Source organism: Taudactylus pleione, unplaced genomic scaffold (assembly GCF_031769625.1).
Source record: "Taudactylus pleione unplaced genomic scaffold, aTauple2 ptg000032l, whole genome shotgun sequence".
Classification (NCBI taxonomy): domain Eukaryota; kingdom Metazoa; phylum Chordata; class Amphibia; order Anura; family Myobatrachidae; genus Taudactylus; species Taudactylus pleione.
In genome coordinates, this window is record NW_028284434.1 from 32,419,985 (window position 1) to 32,430,304 (window position 10,320).

Below are 10,320 nucleotides of genomic sequence, written 5' to 3' on the forward strand. Positions count from 1 at the left end.
ATGTTTTGTATTTTAAATAAACCTTAATTTGTACATCACTAGTCAATGCATGCAGAGTCTCCAGTTCTTCAGTCTATGACTGACCACATGCCGACTATTGACGCCATTTCTTTCCAATTTGTAGTTATTTTCCTTCACACTCTCCCTCTGGGAAACTTTCTGCAGTTATTCAAACAAGTAATGTAAAGTACCAAATTCTTCGAGTACTACACAACCAGACACAAGGACTCTCCACAGTTATCACATCTGTATAAAGCTGCATCATCACAGTAAGCAGTGCATGAGAGGGGGGGAAGAGCGGGTACTAATTATCTGGAAGCCTGGGTCAGCTGTTAAGGGGGACATTGTTCCCCTGCGCACCGCCTGCTCTCTGTACAGCTGCGGGTGGGAGGGGACGTGAGGGCGGGGTGATGTGTGCACTCAGGAGGAATTCTCTCCCAATAAGTGCTGGCTGCAGATCGCCCACAGCAGCAAAACCCCATGGGGGTAGACTTCTTCCTGAGTGCACATGTACCCGCCCTCATCCCCGCCATCCTGTGAGTGTAGGCTGCAGCAGCTGCTGAGGGGTACATGCCGACCCATTACACTCAGGGGGCATGGCATAATCGTGGGAGGAAAAAAATAATTGCAAAGCGGCTTTGCGACGAAGAGAGGGGCGCTGTGAGCACCTCAGCCAGTGGTAAATCAGAGGGGGGTGCAATCAGTGTGATCGCTACCCCCCACCCTCGTACAGGCAGGGGAGAGGAGATTGCTTGGTCCCACTACAGCCCAGGTAAGGAACCCTAACCTCCCCTTAGTGCCTATCTCTAACCTCCCCCCTCCTCGCAGCCTAACCCTAAGCTCCCCCTAGTGCCTAACCCCCCTCTGCAGCCTAACTATAACCTCTCTTTAGTACCTAACCCCTTCCGCCCGCAGCCCACAGTAACTCTAATCTAGATGTTCTTACAATGTCAACATTCTGTGAATGTCCCCATGTTCCCTTTTTAACAAACAGAACTGTCGCCATTGTGGTGACCTGCCTTCTACATCCCGTATAATACTCGGTTTATTGATACAGACTTGTGCATTTTTTTACTGTATTTAAGACACAGTAAAATTTTACAATTGATTCAAAGAGAAAAAACATCATATAGTAAGAGTGCAGGGCAACGCTGTGGCAAGAAAGGCATACTAGTGACCAGAGGCAGCAAGACATTTTAGAAGCTTTGAAACAGGTTTGCATATTTGGTATAAAAGATTATCTAAAACCTGAACAACATTAGAGAACAGTAAAGGGGAACTGTAGCCAGAAAGCATAATTGGTAACGTGGGGGGAGAGAAGAGAAAAGCAGTTGTGTACAGAGACGGTCGGTCTACTGCTCACATGAGATGGAGAAACTGCACCTATCATAGGGCTGGTGCAAGTCATGATGGTGCAATCTAAAGACACACCATACGGTAATGCAACATCTATAGGTGCTGTCAGTCCCTGCACAGTCAGACACACGGATGTACACCAGGGAAAGGCTTTGCAGCGGCAGTAACATAAAGTCGCAGGCGTGACTACGACAAAAGAAGCAAGGTCAGCTGTGACTGCATCCGACTCAGGGGTCTATGTACTAAGCCTTGGAGAGGGATAAAGTGGAGAGAGAGATAAAGTACCAAAAAATCAGCTCCTAACTGTCACTTTACAGACTGTGTTGATTGTTTGGTACTTTATCTCCATCCACGTTATCTCTCTCCAAGGATTAGTACATAGACCCTTGTTCCCATCATGATACCATTTTACACGAAAAAGATAATTGAAACAGAGAAACGGATTCTTGTGTAGAAGAGGTAACCATGGGTCTGTGTGTGTAGAAGAGGTAACCATGTGTCCGTGGGTGTAGAAGAGGTAACCATTTGCCTGTGAGTGTAGAAGAGGTAACCATGTGCCCGTGTGTGTAGAACAGGTAACCAAGTGACCGTGTGTGTAGAAGAGGTAACCATGGGTCCGTGTGTGTAGAAGAGGTAATCATGTGCCCGTTTGTGTAGAAGAAGTAACCATGTGCCCGTGTGTGTAGAAGAGGTAACCATTTGCCCGTGTGTGTAGAAGAGGTAACCATGTGCCCGTGTGTGTAGAACAGGTAACCAAGTGACCGTGTGTGTAGAAGAGGTAACCATGTGCCCGTGTGTGTAGAAGAGGAAACCATGTGCCCGTGTGTGTAGAAGTGGTAACCATGGGTCCGTGTGTGTAGAAGAGGTAACCATGTGCCCGTGTGTGTAGAAGAGGTAACCATGAGCCAGTGTGTAGAAGAGGTAACCATGTGCCCGTGTGTGTAGAAGAGGTAACCAAGTTTCCATGTGTGTAGAAGAGGTAACCAAGTGACCGTGTGTGTAGAAGAGGTAACCATGTGCCCGTGTGTGTAGAAGAGGAAACCATGTGCCCGTGTGTGAAGAAGTGGTAACCATGGGTCCGTGTATGTAGAAGAGGTAACCATGTGCCCGTGTGTGTAGAAGAGGTAACCATGTGCCCGTGTGTGTAGAAGAGGTAACCATGTGCCCGTGTGTGTAGAAGAGGTAACCATGTGCCCGTGTGTGTAGAAGAGGTAACCATGTGCCGTGTGTGTAGAAGAGGTAATTATGTGTCCGTGTGTGTAGAAGAGGTAACCACGTGCCCGTGTGTGTAGAAGAGGTAACCACGTGCCCGTGTGTGTAGAAGAGGTAACCACGTGCCCTTGTGTGTAGAAGAGGTAACCACGTGCCCTTGTGTGTAGAAGAGGTAACCATGTGCCCGTGTGTGTAGAAGAGGTAACCATGTGCCCGTGTGTGTAGAAGAGGTAACCATGTGTCCGTGAAGAGGTAACCAAGTGTCCGTGTGTAGAAGAGGTAACCATGGGTCCGTGGGTGTAGAAGAGGTAACCATGTGCCTGTGGGTGTAGAAGAGGTAACCATGGGTCCGTGTGTGTAGAAGAGGTAACCATGTGCCCGTGTGTGTAGAAGAGGTAACCATGTGCCCGTGTGTGTAGAAGAGGTAACCATGTGCCCGCGTGTGTAGAAGAGCTAACCATGTGTCCGTTGGTGTAGAAGAGGTAACCATGGGTCCGTGGGTGTAGAAGAGGTAACCATGTGCCCGTGTGTGTAAAAGAGGTAACCATGGGTCCGTGTGTGTAGAAGAGGTAACCATGTGTCCATGGGTGTAGAAGAGGTAAGAATGTGCCCGTGGGTGTAGAAGAGGTAATCATGTGCCCGTGGGTGTAGAAGAGGTAACCATGTGTCCGTGTGTGTAGAAGAGGTAACCATGTGCCCGTGTACCATGTGCCCGTGTGTGTAGAAGAGGTAACCATGGGTCCGTGTGTGTAGAAGAGGTAACCATGTGCCCGTGTGTGTAGAAGAGGTAACCAAGTGTCCGTGTGTGTAGAAGAGGTAACCATGTGCCCGTGTGTGTAGAAGAGGTAACCAAGTGCCCGTGTGTGTAGAAGAGGTAACCATGTGCCCGTGTGTGTAGAAGAGGTAACCATGTGTCCGTGTGTGTAGAAGAGGTAACCATGTGTCCGTGTGTGTAGAAGAGGTGCCCGTGTGTGTAGAAGAGGTAACCAAGTGCCCGTGTGTGTAGAAGAGGTAACCACGTGCCCGTGTGTGTAGAAGAGGTAACCACGTGTCCGTGTGTGTAGAAGAGGTAACCACGTGCCCATGTGTGTAGAAGAGGTAACCACGTGCCCGTGTGTGTAGAAGAGGTAACCACGTGCCCGTGTGTGTAGAAGAAGTAACCACGTGCCCGTGTGTGTAGAAGACGTAGCCATGTGCCCGTGTGTGTAGAAGAGGTAACCATGTGCCCGTGTGTGTAGAAGACGTAGCCATGTGCCCGTGTGTGTAGAAGAGGTAACCATGTGCACGTGTGTGTAGAAGAGGTAACCATGTGCCCGTGTGTGTAGAAGAGGTAACCAAGTGTCCCTGTGTGTAGAAGAGGTAACCATGTGCCCGTGTGTGTAGAAGAGGTAACCATGTGCCCGTGTGTGTAGAAGAGGTAACCATGGGTCCGTGTGTGTAGAAGAGGTCCCCAGGGGCCCATGTGTGTAGAAGAGGTAACCACGTGCCCGTGTGTGTAGAAGAGGTAACCACGTGCCCGTGTGTGTAGAAGAGGTAACCACGTGCCCGTGTGTGTAGAAGAGGTAACCACGTGCCCGTGTGTGTAGAAGAGGTAACCACGTGCCCGTGTGTATAGAAGAGGTAACCACGTGCCCGTGTGTGTAGAAGAGGTAACCACGTGCCCGTGTGTGTAGAAGAGGTAACCACCTGCCCGTGTGTGTAGAAGAGGTAACCACGTGCCCGTGTGTGTAGAAGAGGTAACCATGTGCCCCCGTGTGTGTAGAAGAGGTAACCATGTGCCCCCCGTGTGTGTAGAAGAGGTAACCATAGGTCCGTGTGTGTAGAAGAGGTATCCATGTGCCCGTTTGTGTAGAAGAGGTATCCATGTGCCCGTTTGTGTAGAAGAGGTAACCATGTGCCTGTGGGTGTAGAAGAGGTAACCATGGGTCCGTGTGTGTAGAAGAGGTAACCATGTGCCCGAATGTGTAGAAGAGGTAACCATGTGCCCGCGTGTGTAGAAGAGGTAACCATGTGCCCGCGTGTGTAGAAGAGGTAACGAAGTGACCGCGTGTGTAGAAGAGGTAAACATGTGCCCGTGTGTGTGTAGAAGAGGTAACCATGTGTCCGTGTGTGTAGAAGAGGTAACCATGGGTCCGTGTGTGTAGAAGAGGTAACCATGTGTCCGTGTGTGTAGAAGAGGTAACCATGGGTCCGTGTGTGTAGAAGAGGTAACCAAGTGTCCCTGTGTGTAGAAGAGGTAACCATGTGCCCGTGTGTGTAGAAGAGGTAACCATGGGTCCGTGTGTGTAGAAGAGGTACCCACGGGCCCGTGTGTGTAGAAGAGGTAACCATGTGCCCGTGTGTGTAGAAGAGGTAACCATGTGTCCGTGTGTGTAGAAGAGGTAACCATGTGTCCGTGTGTGTAGAAGAGGTGCCCGTGTGTGTAGAAGAGGTAACCAAGTGCCCGTGTGTGTAGAAGAGGTAACCACGTGCCCGTGTGTGTAGAAGAGGTAACCACGTGTCCGTGTGTGTAGAAGAGGTAACCACGTGCCCATGTGTGTAGAAGACGCAGCCATGTGCCCGTGTGTGTAGAAGAGGTAACCATGTGCCCGTGTGTGTAGAAGAGGTAACCATGTGCCCGTGTGTGTAGAAGAGGTAACCAAGTGTCCCTGTGTGTAGAAGAGGTAACCATGTGCCCGTGTGTGTAGAAGAGGTAACCATGTGCCCGTGTGTGTAGAAGAGGTAACCATGGGTCCGTGTGTGTAGAAGAGGTCCCCAGGGGCCCGTGTGTGTAGAAGAGGTAACCACGTGCCCGTGTGTGTAGAAGAGGTAACCACGTGCCCGTGTGTGTAGAAGAGGTAACCACGTGCCCGTGTGTGTAGAAGAGGTAACCACGTGCCCGTGTGTATAGAAGAGGTAAACATGTGCCTGTGAGTAGAAGAGGTAACTATGGGTCCATGTGTGTAGAAGAGGTAACCAAGTGTCCGTGTGTGTAAAGAGGTAACCATGGGTCCGTGTGTGTAGAAGAGGTACCCATGGGCCCGTGTGTGTAGAAGAGGTAACATGTGCCCGTGTGTGTAAAAGAGGTAACCATGTGCCCGTGTGTGTAGAAGAGTTAACCTTGTGCCCGTGTGTGTAGAAGAGGTAACCACGTGCCCGTGTGTGTAGAAGACGTAGCCATGTGTCCGTGTGTGTAGAAGAGGTAACCATGTGCCCGTGTGTGTAGAAGAGGTAACCAAGTGTCCCTGTGTGTAGAAGAGGTAACCATGTGCCCGTGTGTGTAGAAGAGGTAACCATGTGCCCGTGTGTGTAGAAGAGGTAACCATGGGTCCGTGTGTGTAGAAGAGGTATCCACGTGCCCGTGTGTGTAGAAGAGGTAACCACGTGCCCGTGTGTGTAGAAGAGGTAACCACGTGTCCGTGTGTGTAGAAGAGGTAACCACGTGCCCGTGTGTGTAGAAGAGGTTACCACGTGTCCGTGTGTGTAGAAGAGGTAACCATGTGCCCGTTTGTGTAGAAGAGGTAACCATGTGCCCGTTTGTGTAGAAGAGGTAACCATGTGCCCGTTTGTGTAGAAGAGGTAACCATGTGCCCGTGTGTGTAGAAGAGGTAACCATGTGTCCGTGTGTGTAGAAGAGGTAACCATGGGTCCGTGTGTGTAGAAGAGGTAACCATGGGTCCTTGGGTGTAGAAGAGGTAACCATGTGCCCGTGGGTGTAGAAGAGGTAATCATGTGCCCGTGGGTGTAGAAGAGGTAACCATGTGCCCGTGTGCATAGAAGAGGTAACCATGTGCCTGTGTGCGTAGTAGAGGTAACCATGGGTCTGTGTGCGTAGAAGAGGTAACCATGGGTCCGTGTGTTTAGAAGAGGTAACCATGGGCCCGTGTGTTTAGAAGAGGTAACCATGGGCCCTTGTGTGTAGAAGAGGTAACCATGTGCCCTTGTGTGTAGAAGAGGTAACCATGTGCCCATTTGTGTAGAATAGGTAACCATGTGCCCGTGTGTGTAGAAGAGGTAACCATGTGCCTGTGTGTAGAAGAGGAAACCATGGGTCCATGTGTGTAGAAGAGGTAACCATGTGTCCGTGTGTGTAGAAGAGGTAACCATGTGTTCGTGTGTGTAGAAGAGGTACCCATGTGCCTGTGTGTGAAGAAGAGGTAACCATGTGTCCGTGTTTGTAGAAGAGGTTCCCATGTGCCTGTGTGTGAAGAAGAAGTAATCATGTGCCCATGTGTAGATATTCTCATGTCATTTATGAGATTATATACAATTCCCCAGAGTTTCTAGATGTATGCATGACCACCAAATATGATACGTGGCTGCGTCTTAGTCACATGCTCTGTTACAGGGGATGGGGGAGTCAGATATGAGATTGGCTGGATCGCTGGAGTTAGGTAACAGTGCATAAATAGTTTACATGAGTTTTCTATGTTGATCATATTGACCTTTTTGTTTGTGATCACTTTTCTGTGTATGCCAGAACTCAGACAGTTTCTCCATAATATATAATATAGAAAATAATATAGAAAATGTTTTGTCGGCATGTGTAGGAGGCCATCTATCGTGACAGATGCTTTAGTCATGATGAATTTGGGGAAAATAAAACATTTTAGAAGGGGGAGATATATGTTCCTTTATTCAGGTCAATAGAAAAGATTATTCATCAGTTTTATTTCCCCTCACCACTTCATCTAGGGACGTTGTAATCCTGTGATAAGTATCAAAGGTCCTTCTAGGAAATCGAGACCATGTTAGGCTAGTGTCCCATCCAAGCTTTGGGTGGTGAGTATTTAACCAGAGAGGATCAGTCATGGAATGGGGAGTGTCATGCCTTTTAGCACAGCATACCTCCCAACTGTCCTGCATTCAGCGGGATAGTCCCGTTTTATTGGGGTTGTCCCACTGTCCCACCCACGGGCCACAGTTTCCCGTGGTGGGGGGGAAGTTGGGGAGAGCTCATACCGCTGCTCTCCATAGCAGAGCAGCGGGTGTGCAGAAGGTGAACAGATGCTGTGCGCATGTGCATGGCATCTGTTCAGTAGTGTTGGGAGAGCCTGGGGGGGCTGCGCAGCATCTCGGAGAGTGCTGGGCACGCCCCCTATAGTGACGTAAATGGGGATTGCAGCAAAGCTCCACCCTGTTTTCTAGATGCCCCCGCCCTTTTTGGGAAACCCCACCCCCTTTTTGGGCGCACGCACCATAGGCGTGCCTAGGGTCACTCTTTCCGGCCTTCAAAAGTTGGGAGGTATGGCATAGGGTTTGTTATCTATCTCACTTCTGTGTTAACATTAATTCATGTTAGCAGCCCCATCTAGTGGTCAGGACAGTAGCAGCTTACATTTGATTCATTTTATCCTTTCCAAGCTGCCTTAGCAGTCTATAGCAAAGTATTCTGGGTTAAAGGAGCTGTGAGCAGCCATTTCTTCTCCTCACATGGTCCAAGGAAGACACTTTACATGTGCTTGATAACGGTGATCTTAATAGACCCTTTATCCTCCACAGCTCACATACAGCGGTCAGCCACCAGTTAACACAATGCATTTTACGGCAGGAGAATGATGGGAAACAACAAGACCTGTGTGTTTCCAAAACCACTCTGCCTTTATTTTGGACAGACAGATTATTTTATAGCACTCAAATTAACATAGAGACAGAGAAATCTAATCTGCACATGCTCAATAACTTTGCCTATCTGATCTAATTATAATATCTATGAATATATTTAGCATATTCCAAGCATTAGATACATCGTCAGTAGATGGCAGTATTGCCTAACTTATCAATAAACGAATATTAGTATCTACAGATATAAATTTAAATGACATCTCCTTGACAGATATATTAGCTATGTCTAGCCTTGAAGAACATAAATCCTTGATAATAAACAGTGTCTGACATTTTACACCACTGTTCTAATAGAACCATAGAATCTCTTATCTTTCCTGTCATATAAATCAGAATTGAATACAAAGGATTAATACACTCTACTATAGCCTTAATTGGCTAACATAAGTTATTCTATATGAATACATTCCTAAGAGCTAGAATAGATAGATAAGGAATGAGGCCTTTCTCAGGCACAATATCATTTCTTCTTAGCATTTGAACACAAAATTGAGTCATGCTTTAAAATGATTCTTCACTTTAACATGCTCAACCTGGTATAGCATCCGATGGTGAGTTTCTGACCTTCAACTGTGCCATCATAGATCTGCTTAGTCAGGTATGTATGCTAGCTGTGTTATGTTACAGTTACACTGCAGCCAATCCTTTGCATACTGTAATCATTTCATGCTGTTTGCGTATTCCATGTTATATGTGTATGTTTGCCTTGCATTTCCACGTGCGTATTGTATTTGCATCTTATTTTTTACATTTTACAGTTTTACCACACACACATTTCCTCTATTGAATATTAATAACACCATTCTACAGCTCATCACATCTGATTGGGATTATTGAAAACTAGAGGTGATTATACTGTCTGCTCCAAATTTGTCAGGCACTTAGGGGTATATTTACTAAAGTGAGAGTTTTTGCTATGGGCAACATCTCCATTTCTCAAAGCTCTCACTTTAGTAAATATACCCCTCAGTGAGGGGCAGAACAGGGAGCACCAACATTTTGTTTAGTCTCAAACCATCTGCATTTGGCACCTGAAAAAATATCACAATATGTACACAACAAGTTACACAAAGGCTTATTTGTCACCTTCACAGAACTGTGCAGTAAATAGATACTGTATCTGAAAAGACATATTAAGAAATATACTACATTAACTGTCAGGTGTTCTGGAATCACACGGGCAAGATGCAGAAGACAATGGTCTCTGTATTCTTTGAACTTAAGCATTAATAATAGAGGAAGAATATTTCTAGAATTGAGCGATTGCCGCTCTGGTAGATATGGATATGACCAACAATATGAGTCTGAAGTGATAATGAGGGGGGGGGGGGGTCAGACAGACTCTCATTGGCTGCTGCTTCAATGGAGGGAGCCGGCTGGAGCTCACTTATGAGCTCCATCTTCCGGCTCCCCCCCGGGTGATGATGGGAGTGACGTCATTACACTGACGTCTCTCCCATACTGCAGGAGAAGAGGAGCTGGAGCGGACAGCGGCGGTCGCATCAGGAGCGGGATTTCAGGTAAGTTGTGGTTTGTTTGTTTTTGTGTGTGTGTAAGGGGCACTGTATAGGGGGCGCTGCTTCATGGGGGTACTGCGGACAATGCATAGGACAACTACTGGCTGCACTGAATAGGGGTTGGCTAATACTGGGGGCAGTGTATAGGGGGGGACTACTACTGGGGGCAATACATAAGGGGGGACTACTGGGGGCACTATATAAGAGGCACTGCATTGGGGGGACGACTACTGGGTCTGGGGGCACTATATAAGGGGCACTATTGAGGGCACTGTATACGGGGACCACTACTGGGGAGTTATATAAGGGGCACTGCATAGGGGGGACCACTATTGGGTCTGGGGGCACTGCTGGGGGCACTGTATAGGGGGACCACTACTGAGGCATTATATAAGGGGCACTGCATAGGGGGGGACACTACTGGGTCTGGGGACACTATATAAGGTACACTAATGGGGGCACTGTATAGGTGGACCACTACTGGGGCATTATATAAGGGGCACTGCATAGGGGGGACCACTACTGAGTCATGTTTGATCCCGTAGAAATGAACCATTGATTATGTACAATTAAACCATTCAGTTTAACATTTAATGTTTAATTTGGCAAATCAGATATTTTGGGGGAGATG